Source organism: Lucilia sericata, unplaced genomic scaffold, assembly GCF_015586225.1.
Source record: "Lucilia sericata isolate MDLA Ls3-8-SP2 unplaced genomic scaffold, ASM1558622v1 Contig000321F_arrow, whole genome shotgun sequence".
NCBI lineage: Eukaryota > Metazoa > Arthropoda > Insecta > Diptera > Calliphoridae > Lucilia > Lucilia sericata.
Genome location: NW_023994344.1, coordinates 327,900 through 338,976, shown reverse-complemented (window position 1 = coordinate 338,976; position 11,077 = coordinate 327,900).

Below are 11,077 nucleotides of genomic sequence, written 5' to 3'. Positions count from 1 at the left end.
ACTCACACTAAGGCACATAGGAGTTCTAAGAAAAATCATAAACAAGTTTATAAACAATATTATTGGCCCAGGATGATTGATAATTTTAAGGAATTTATTAGGCATTGTGATATTTGCAATAAAGCGAAATATGATAGGAAACCAACAAAGATTCCAATTGGAGAGGCTCTAATTCCTAGCAAGGAGGGAGAGTTCCTTCACATTGACATTTTTTATGCCCAAAATTTGAAATTCCTCACATGTATTGACGCTTATTCAAAATTTCTCGTAATAAAGCAAATAGAAGACAAAGCAAATTTAGGCGAAAAATATTGGATATATTGCAGACCTTTCCTGCAGCAAGGAAAATAACGTTAGACAATGAACCATGCTTTAAGACACCTACATTCCAATCCTTAATGCAAAGATTAAGAATTCAATTATATTTTGCTGATCCCAGGCATAGTACTACTAACGGTCAAGTAGAAAGAGCACACTCAACCCTGATCAAAATAGCAAGATGTTTAAAAGAAGAATATCATCTTTCAGACACTGCTGAGATCTTTTATAGAGCAGCTCAAAAGTATAATCTCAGCATACATTCTGTTACAAATGAGAAACCATTTGAAGTGTTTCACAATAAAGTTAATCAATGGGCCTGCGTAATACATTATTGGAAGCTCAGACTAGAATGCTACAAAGAAATAACCCCACTCAGATCAGAACATTTGAGGAAAATGAGGAAGTTTATGAAAAAATAATAGGACAAAGGGATAAATTACTTCCACGTTACAAGAAACAGAAAATAAAGGAAGATTTAGGAAATAAGGTTAAAGTTTATAGTAGAAATATAATTATTCATAAGGAAAATATCGAGGGACTATATTCAATAGTCTCTATCTAAAATAATACAAGTTTTCAGGAGAGCAAAAAAACTGTTTATTTCGATAGTTCGTGAAGATTTTTTAATTTTTTTTTTTACAATATATTTTTACGACCATATTCTAAACCATTATATAAAAAGAATTTTAATTTTTGCATTATTTACAAAATTATTCACAAATTTATATCAGATAGAGCTTATTTTTCTACGAAAATGTTCATTCAACCAACAGATAGAGAGTTTTTCATGGAAACATAAAATTTTTATTTGAATTAAAATCAATAAATATTATATTTTATACAATTTAATGGAGGAAAAGAAACCAAATTGTTGAAAAAGCAACAGATTATAATGTTTTGGTCCAAAATTAATGTTATATGGTTAAAAAAAATTATTAAGAAGACTTGTTTTGCAACAGAAAATTATCCAAAGGGATCGAGTTTGAAGCAATTTTTGGATAAGATAGAGAGTTTTGCATTCAGAATTTTTCTTTTTTTAAGATAGAGAAATTTAAAAAATGCTATAAAATTGCCAAAAAATATTTTTTTTTCTTTGAAATTTATATCACTGATTCGCGATAGTTTGCTGAATATTTTGCCATCAAAATCTCATTTTCATAAAAATGAGAGATAGCGACTATTGAATATAGTCCCTCGATATAAAAAATTAATTTTATCTTACAGAAAATGTTAAAATTGCTTATTTTACTGGCGACACTCACAAACTGCGGTCCTGAGGTCCAAATACTAGATTATTCAAATTCTCAATTAATTTCAATACACACTGGACTAACAAGATTGCAAGACGGAAATTTTAAATTAATACATTCTATAGATTTGGACAAATATGAACAAGTAATTACAAATTTAAAAGAGGAAATTCGAAGGAAAATACCTTCAAGCAACTCCATACTTCCAATACTCTGCCATGAGATTGAACAGAGTCGACTGCAACTAAACAATATGAGATCAAGACAGAAACGTTCACTAGACATTTTAGGGACAGCTTGGAAATGGTTTGCAGGAACACCGGACCATGACGATCATAAAATAGTAATTGACAAAATAAATAACATGTTAGAAAACACGAACAGACAACGAATAATAAACAGGGATACCGTCACAAGACTAAACCTAATGACTAATGTAACAAACGCAATCTTAAAGAAAATACAGACTGAAGATGACTTTAGAAAGGAATTTGATCAAAATTTGATTTATAGATTAAAATTAATAAAAGAAGAAATATTGAACATTCAATATGCTCTACAATGGGCCAAAACAGGAGTTATAAATACCTTTATATTGTCCGAGCCAGAAATTGACGAAATTAAAAAGCAATTAGACTATGAATGATTTCCATATTCCAATATCGATGAAGCTTTAGAATTTTCAGATATTAGAATTGCATCAAGCAATACAACAATCATTTTTATATAGTAAATTTGCCTACTATTAATAAACAAATTTGTGAAAATTTTGTAATCAAACCCTTAAAAAGACATAAAACTATACTAAGAATTGGAAATGAAAATATTGTTAAATGTAAGAATGAAATTTTTGAAATGAAAACTAATTGCAAAATCTATAATAAGCTATCAATATGTAATAATAGATATCTTTTAAATATTACAAACACAAATTGTATTCCAAAATTATTGTCTAGTGAGAATCACAACAATTATAAATAATCAGCACATCCCAACCATTGAAGAAATAAAACCTGGAATAATCCTGTTAAATCAATACAATGTAGGGTTGCCAGATTCCGATTCGCAAAAAGCTGGACATTGGGTTTTAAAAAGCTGGACAAAACAAAATAATCTGGACATAAAAAATACTGAAAAAATGTTAATTTTGGTTTTGTGTAAATAATTTCACAGTGATACACAAAAAAAAAGCAGGGGTTCTCATATACCAATTCCGTTTTGTTATAGTCGATAGAGTACGAATATATTTTTAGTTTTCCCCGATCACATTGTTAATTTAATTTTTAAGAGCAAAAGATGTGAAAACGCGCCATTTTTGAAGTTTTAAATTTTAAAAATCATAAGCTTTACGTAAAGAAATTGACTATCGCTAGCAATAATAGGTCTTTTCGCGTACTTTCCAGCAAGAAATATCCAGTAACTTTATGATAGAGAGTAATTTTTAATTTACTCTCAATCAAAAAATATCCAAAAAAGTACGCGAACGCAAATTTATAAAAAAAATTATAAAAAAATTGCAAATTTTTGTTTCTAAACAAACAAAACACTAAAAAACAAATAACTGAAACTATGATTTTTCTTGTTCTAAAAACTACTAGTTCTAGAACGAGTGCAAATAGAACCACTTCAGATTCTTAAACAACAGCCTTGGAACTAGTGGTGTCGCCATTACTTCTGGAACCCGTTTCTTTGAATATTGTTGTGGTTCTTAAATACTTCTAAATAGTTTTCAAGGAACTAGTTCTTTGAAACTAGTTATACATTGCTACTACATTAGTTCAATGGAAAGCATACTGGTTCCGAAACAAATTCTTGGAATCAATTGAAAAAAAAGTCAAAAAATTAAAAATTTATTTTTATGGAAATAGAAAACTCGTTCAAATGTATATTTTTGCATTCAACTGAACTATAAGATATTAAAAAGATCCCTAATTGAATGGTACCGAGAGAAGAGAAAGTTAGCTGCTTGTAACGTATACCCTTACAAAAAATATTTTAAAAAATTAGAGGTGCTGAAGATTTATCTTAAATTTTACGTAGGATATGTATATGTATGCAAGTTTTGTAAATAACATTGTGCAATAATAAAAATTCCTCAACAGTTTCTCAAAATTGCTCCTAATCTTAATAATTTATATTATAACAAGTAGGAAAGTATAGTCGGGCATGGCCGACCATATAATACCCTACACCATGAGTATATTTTAAAAATTTTTATTTTTCAGAAAGAAACTTTTATGTTGAGTTTTACGTTAATTCCAAAGTATTTAAGCAATTTAAAAAACAAATTTTCTAAATGAGGCTTTATATAGGAGTATAGGTCAAACATGGGCCGATCCTCATTCAATTTGGGAAAAGGATATATTTTTAAATAATAGTTAAGATACAAATGGTTACAAGTCAATTTTAGACGTTTAAGACATTTTTTGAAAGGGGGTTTGTATGGGGGCTAGGGTCAAATAAGGGTTGATCATTACGAAATTCTGCAGTGTCATTTATACTTATATGAAACTTATTTGTGCCAATTTTTAGAGAGATAATAGTATATTTGACGTAATTATGGCATAAAAAGCCCAAATCGGGAGGTACGGTTGTATGGGGGCTAGGTGAAATGGACCGATTTCAACCATTTTCAATAGGCTTCGTCCTTGTGCCAAAAAACATGCTTGGTCCAAATTTCATCAAATTATCTCGAAAATTGCGGCCTGTACCTTGCGCACAAGGTTTACATGGACAGCCAGCTAGCCAGCTAGTGATTCTGAGTCGATCGGTATACTTAAAGGTGGGTGCAGGACCAATATTTTTGTGTGTTACAAATATCAGCACAAACGTATAATACCCTCCCCACTATAGTGGTGTAGGGTATAAATATTTGTTTATACGTTCTGTAAAGCTTCCCTGGAACTAGTTCCGAGGTTGACAAATTCAAACAAAAATCATTGATTAAGGAACTAGTTCCAAAAGCATTCAAAAGAACGAGTGTTGACTCCATAACGCTTCCTCAGAACCAGTTCCGAAGGTGACAATTTCGAACAAAAATCATTGGTCTCAATGCCAAACTAGAACGAGTTCAGGCTAAAATCATGTGTTCTAGAACTAGTTGTAGAACTAATACAATTTTTCCTGGGATTGTTTTAAAACTTCATGATACAAACATATTATTAAAAATTTTAATTTAAAATAAAAATTTACACAAAATCGCTAAGAGAAAGACAAACTAAATAGTTTTAAAAACGCTAGATTGACAATATTTATTATGATTTCTCACAACAAATAAACTCTCATGATTTGACAAAGATAACATAAAAATTATTGCAGTGTAATCAAAAATGTCTATTTAGCTGGGCAAATTAAATTTTAGCTTGAAACTGGACAAGCATCAAAAAAGCTGGACAATTCAGCCAAGCCCAGCCAGGCTGGCAACCCTAATACAATGGTTCTGTAAGGATCCCTAACGCCAAACCATGGAATTTATCAAGAAGTTTTTTAATAACAAAATGGGGAGTTATGGAAACAGCATGAAAATGCTCTTAAACAAATTTACAAATCTGTCTTAAATAAAACTGACATAAATAAGTTTCATTGAACCTTATTACAGGATTTCCTTGCTCAATGAGATCTCGTGTTTTAATATACGCAGCCCTTATTGCAATCACTTGCTCCTTGATGGGAATATGGACGTTGTTTCGGGGTTTAACGTAATCCATGAGGTCAACTATGAGGTTTCCGAGTTCTACGAAGGCACCATACTTCTGCTTCGGACTTTGCTCATTTCCACCGTTGAAAGTATTAGACTTTTTTATGGCGGAACGTCTCTGAGGGGGAATATTTCCCATATTGGTACTTGTAGCATTATCTGCTACTCCAGCCAAGCTCGAAACCGGAGTAGCATCGCAGTCGTGGGATAACGACGACGGGTAGCCTGCTTGCTCACTACACTCAGCCGCCGGTACTGGGGTCATTACTCCCTGCACCGTAACATTTGTTTCATTCTGGGACTTTTCCATATTTTGTTTTATTTTCCGGGATCCTACCCGTAGCGTTTTTTACCTACCGCCAGGAGGTTTGTTATTCCATACAGCCGTCCCTAACATGGGAAACAGACGCTGACCAGAAAGCCGCTCACTATGAGACAGATGCTTCTGGGTTTGATGTTTGACTGGAGGAGCCACGAAGACGTCACTCTTCTATTTACACCTCTCTAGAGGGTACCTCTTGTATGTATGTATGTATGTATGTATGTATGTATGTATGTATGTATGTATGTATGTATGTATGTATGTATGTATGTATGTATGTATGTATGTATGTATGTATGTATGTATGTATGTATTTTGGAAATTCAAGTATGTACATATAATAAGTAATAAAACTCGAATATCTTAGAAACTACAACAGCTAGTACGAACAACTTTTACATCTATATGAACACATGTTTGCAAAATGGGCAGTCTTGGTACAGTAGGCGTGGCACCTCTCATATCAAAAAATCATAAATCAGTATATCTGATTTTTTTTCCGAGGAAAAAAAAATTGCCTGAGTAGCAATAGGGGGCGTGAAACCTCCCATAGGAATTACATACTAAAATTAGTTTATCTGGGAAACTATTGGAGTTAGAATCTTAAAATTTTGCACAATGGCTTTTAACATACATGTGAATATTTGGGTGTGAAATGGGCGGACTTCACAAGGGGACTTGGCACCTCCCATATGAATTAAATACAAAAATTCGTTTATCTTATAAACAAACAAACAACAACTTTGACATCCATGTCAACATTTGTGTGATAAATTAGCGGACATTATTTTAGGGATGGGTACCTCCCATAGAAATTAAATACAAATAATCTGGACATAAAAAATACTGAAAAAATGTTAATTTTGGTTTTGTGTAAATAATTTCACAGTGATACACAAAAAAAATGCAGGGGTTCTCATATACCAATTCCGTTTTGTTATAGTCGATAATTGTTAATTTAATTTTTAAGAGCAAAAGATGTGAAAACGCGCCATTTTTGAAGTTTTAAATTTTAAAAATCATAAGCTTTACGTAAAGAAATTGACTATCGCTAGCAATAATAGGTCTTTTCGCGTACTTTCCAGCAAGAAATATCCAGTAACTTTATGATAGAGAGTAATTTTTAATTTACTCTCAATCAAAAAATATCCAAAAAAGTACGCGAACGCAAATTTATAAAAAAAATTATAAAAAAATTGCAAATTTTTGTTTCTAAACAAACAAAACACTAAAAAACAAATAACTGAAACTATGATTTTTCTTGTTCTAAAAACTACTAGTTCTAGAACGAGTGCAAATAGAACCACTTCAGATTCTTAAACAACAGCCTTGGAACTAGTGGTGTCGCCATTACTTCTGGAACCCGTTTCTATGAATATTGTTGTGGTTCTTAAATACTTCTAAATAGTTTTCAAGGAACTAGTTCTTTGAAACTAGTTATACATTGCTACTACATTAGTTCAATGGAAAGCATACTGGTTCCGAAACAAATTCTTGGAATCAATTGAAAAAAAAGTCAAAAAATTAAAAATTTATTTTTATGGAAATAGAAAACTCGTTCAAATGTATATTTTTGCATTCAACTGAACTATAAGATATTAAAAAGATCCCTAATTGAATGGTACCGAGAGAAGAGAAAGTTAGCTGCTTGTAACGTATACCCTTACAAAAAATATTTTAAAAAATTAGAGGTGCTGAAGATTTATCTTAAATTTTACGTAGGATATGTATATGTATGCAAGTTTTGTAAATAACATTGTGCAATAATAAAAATTCCTCAACAGTTTCTCAAAATTGCTCCTAATCTTAATAATTTATATTATAACAAGTAGGAAAGTATAGTCGGGCATGGCCGACCATATAATACCCTACACCATGAGTATATTTTAAAAATTTTTATTTTTCAGAAAGAAACTTTTATGTTGAGTTTTACGTTAATTCCAAAGTATTTAAGCAATTTAAAAAACAAATTTTCTAAATGAGGCTTTATATAGGAGTATAGGTCAAACATGGGCCGATCCTCATTCAATTTGGGAAAAGGATATATTTTTAAATAATAGTTAAGATACAAATGGTTACAAGTCAATTTTAGACGTTTAAGACATTTTTTGAAAGGGGGTTTGTATGGGGGCTAGGGTCAAATAAGGGTTGATCATTACGAAATTCTGCAGTGTCATTTATACTTATATGAAACTTATTTGTGCCAATTTTTAGAGAGATAATAGTATATTTGACGTAATTATGGCATAAAAAGCCCAAATCGGGAGGTACGGTTGTATGGGGGCTAAGTGAAATGGACCGATTTCAACCATTTTCAATAGGCTTCGTCCTTGTGCCAAAAAACATGCTTGGTCCAAATTTCATCAAATTATCTCGAAAATTACGGCCTGTACCTTGCGCACAAGGTGATTCTGAGTCGATCGGTATACTTAAAGGTGGGTGCAGGACCAATATTTTTGTGTGTTACAAATATCAGCACAAACGTATAATACCCTCCCCACTATAGTGGTGTAGGGTATAAATATTTGTTTATACGTTCTGTAAAGCTTCCCTGGAACTAGTTCCGAGGTTGACAAATTCAAACAAAAATCATTGATTAAGGAACTAGTTCCAAAAGCATTCAAAAGAACGAGTGTTGACTCCATAACGCTTCCTCAGAACCAGTTCCGAAGGTGACAATTTCGAACAAAAATCATTGGTCTCAATGCCAAACTAGAACGAGTTCAGGCTAAAATCATGTGTTCTAGAACTAGTTGTAGAACTAATACAATTTTTCCTGGGATTGTTTTAAAACTTCATGATACAAACATATTATTAAAAATTTTAATTTAAAATAAAAATTTACACAAAATCGCTAAGAGAAAGACAAACTAAATAGTTTTAAAAACGCTAGATTGACAATATTTATTATGATTTCTCACAACAAATAAACTCTCATGATTTGACAAAGATAACATAAAAATTATTGCAGTGTAATCAAAAATGTCTATTTAGCTGGGCAAATTAAATTTTAGCTTGAAACTGGACAAGCATCAAAAAAGCTGGACAATTTAGCCAAGTCCAGCCAGGCTGGCAACCCTAATACAATGGTTCTGTAAGGATCCCTAACGCCAAACCATGGAATTTATCAAGAAGTTTTTTAATAAAATTTCATAATACCACAATTAATTTAGACGGTATTGATTATTTTGCAATGGAAGTACATGATTGGAAACCGCTTCCATCCATTCTGCAATTAACATCTATAAAACAGATATTGAAGAAATTATTTCTCTTCAAATGATGAAAGAAGTCCAGTTGACCAATGTTCAGGAATAAAGCTCATTATCAACCGAAGGAAGAATTGAGTTTTCTTTTAACATAATACTTTCAATGACAGTAATTATAATTATTATTCTACAACCAATAATCAAGGAACTAAGCCAACAACTCCACATTCTGAGAATCCGCCAGATAGACAACAAGAAGATTAAAACAAATTTTCCAAAATGATTCAATCGGGACGATTCAACTAACAAAATGGGGAGTTATGGAAACAGCATGAAAATGCTCTTAAACAAATTTACAAATCTGTCTTAAATAAAACTGACATAAATAAGTTTCATTGAACCTTATTACAGGATTTCCTTGCTCAATGAGATCTCGTGTTTTAATATACGCAGCCCTTATTGCAATCACTTGCTCCTTGATGGGAATATGGACGTTGTTTCGGGGTTTAACGTAATCCATGAGGTCAACTATGAGGTTTCCGAGTTCTACGAAGGCACCATACTTCTGCTTCGGACTTTGCTCATTTCCACCGTTGAAAGTATTAGACTTTTTTATGGCGGAACGTCTCTGAGGGGGAATATTTCCCATATTGGTACTTGTAGCATTATCTGCTACTCCAGCCAAGCTCGAAACCGGAGTAGCATCGCAGTCGTGGGATAACGACGACGGGTAGCCTGCTTGCTCACTACACTCAGCCGCCGGTACTGGGGTCATTACTCCCTGCACCGTAACATTTGTTTCATTCTGGGACTTTTCCATATTTTGTTTTATTTTCCGGGATCCTACCCGTAGCGTTTTTTACCTACCGCCAGGAGGTTTGTTATTCCATACAGCCGTCCCTAACATGGGAAACAGACGCTGACCAGAAAGCCGCTCACTATGAGACAGATGCTTCTGGGTTTGATGTTTGACTGGAGGAGCCACGAAGACGTCACTCTTCTATTTACACCTCTCTAGAGGGTACCTCTTGTATGTATGTATGTATGTATGTATGTATGTATGTATGTATGTATGTATGTATGTATGTATGTATTTTGGAAATTCAAGTATGTACATATAATAAGTAATAAAACTCGAATATCTTAGAAACTACAACAGCTAGTACGAACAACTTTTACATCTATATGAACACATGTTTGCAAAATGGGCAGTCTTGGTACAGTAGGCGTGGCACCTCTCATATCAAAAAATCATAAATCAGTATATCTGATTTTTTTTCCGAGGAAAAAAAAATTGCCTGAGTAGCAATAGGGGGCGTGAAACCTCCCATAGGAATTACATACTAAAATTAGTTTATCTGGGAAACTATTGGAGTTAGAATCTTAAAATTTTGCACAATGGCTTTTAACATACATGTGAATATTTGGGTGTGAAATGGGCGGACTTCACAAGGGGACTTGGCACCTCCCATATGAATTAAATACAAAAATTCGTTTATCTTATAAACAAACAAACAACAACTTTGACATCCATGTCAACATTTGTGTGATAAATTAGCGGACATTATTTTAGGGATGGGTACCTCCCATAGAAATTAAATACAAATAATCTGGACATAAAAAATACTGAAAAAATGTTAATTTTGGTTTTGTGTAAATAATTTCACAGTGATACACAAAAAAAATGCAGGGGTTCTCATATACCAATTCCGTTTTGTTATAGTCGATAATTGTTAATTTAATTTTTAAGAGCAAAAGATGTGAAAACGCGCCATTTTTGAAGTTTTAAATTTTAAAAATCATAAGCTTTACGTAAAGAAATTGACTATCGCTAGCAATAATAGGTCTTTTCGCGTACTTTCCAGCAAGAAATATCCAGTAACTTTATGATAGAGAGTAATTTTTAATTTACTCTCAATCAAAAAATATCCAAAAAAGTACGCGAACGCAAATTTATAAAAAAAATTATAAAAAAATTGCAAATTTTTGTTTCTAAACAAACAAAACACTAAAAAACAAATAACTGAAACTATGATTTTTCTTGTTCTAAAAACTACTAGTTCTAGAACGAGTGCAAATAGAACCACTTCAGATTCTTAAACAACAGCCTTGGAACTAGTGGTGTCGCCATTACTTCTGGAACCCGTTTCTATGAATATTGTTGTGGTTCTTAAATACTTCTAAATAGTTTTCAAGGAACTAGTTCTTTGAAACTAGTTATACATTGCTACTACATTAGTTCAATGGAAAGCATACTGGTTCCGAAACAAATTCTTGG